This window comes from Eucalyptus grandis, chromosome 7 (genome assembly GCF_016545825.1).
Source record: "Eucalyptus grandis isolate ANBG69807.140 chromosome 7, ASM1654582v1, whole genome shotgun sequence".
Classification (NCBI taxonomy): Eukaryota; Viridiplantae; Streptophyta; class Magnoliopsida; order Myrtales; family Myrtaceae; genus Eucalyptus; species Eucalyptus grandis.
Genome location: NC_052618.1, coordinates 15,524,543 through 15,525,847, shown reverse-complemented (window position 1 = coordinate 15,525,847; position 1,305 = coordinate 15,524,543).

Here is a 1,305-nt window from a genome sequence, read left to right as displayed (position 1 = left end):
TGGGCCCATGCTCCTTCGGGAATGCCGTCGATGTGCGACGAAGCTGCGCTCCATGGGGAGGCGATGCGGCTATATGCCGAGTGAGATAGCCAAACCGCGAGTAGGCTATGCCTTTGTGTGGCAGTGAATAACAATTGTAATGCATGTTGAGTGTTGTTGATGTGTCGGATTATGGGACGGAATTGTGTGGCATGGAATGGGACGTGTCATAACGATTTAGTCTTATAATCAGGACCCCCGTGGTTGTTGGTTATATGAAAGAGAATGCGTTCCGGTTGTTAAAGTTCATATTACTATCTGTGATTGAGTGATTTGAATTGCGCTAACTTGCAGGAAGGAATTGAGGCGAGGTAAGTATTCTGTGTGATGTGGCTAGGGCACCCGGGGTGTATTTTCTTTCTAATAGGGGTTTAGGGGGTTGAACCTGCTGAGGCATCGTCTCATCCCGGTTGTGAGATTAAAATTTCAGGTCCCCAGATGGCGGTCGTGGAGGACCCGAAGCCCTAAGTCTGGAAAGGTGGAGACTGAAGTATCGGTGAACGTGTCCTGCTAGTTGGTTTTAGGATAGTTCCCCTTTTGTCGAGCCGGTCTACTTTGTAGACAGTCCAGAGTTGTATTTAAACCTATGTGTTTGTAAATGAGTGTTTGGTATTGTGATTGATTGCTTGCTTTTCTATCCCAAGTTAAATGTTGTCAGGGGATTTGTTTTACTTCCGCATGCGTAATAAAATGAATGGGTCGGCGACGTATCCTGGGATGTCGCATATTTGATCGACCGCAGTGGGATGTGCGCGCGCTCGGGGTTCGGGGCATGACATCGGGTGCCGGAGCCAGGTCGGGTAGGGTTTCGCCAGGGGGAGCTGGTTGTCGGGCCGGGTCATTAGGTCGGGCCGAGCATCCTCAAATGCCCGGCCACGGCGTCGTTTTGCTTAATATAAAAAAGTTGGGCCCGCGTAGCGGGCCCGTCTACGTTCGAGCTGGCCCGAGTCGGACCCAACCCATGAATCCGACCCAAGTCAGTTTTATTTTGTTTTATTATTTTAATATAAAATAATATTCTAATAAATAAAAAATAAATATTTTATTTTCAAAAATATTTAAAAAAAGTTTTAATTTCAAAAAAATCGAGAAAAATAGAAAATAATTGATTTTCCAAAAATATTGAAAAATATTGAAAAATATTTTATTTTCCAAAAAAATCCAAAATATTCCATATTTTCCAAAATGCCCAAAATCCAAAAAAAAAAGGTAAAAAATTCTTGAAAAAGCCCAAAAATTCAGAAAAATCCAAAAAGACTTATTTTT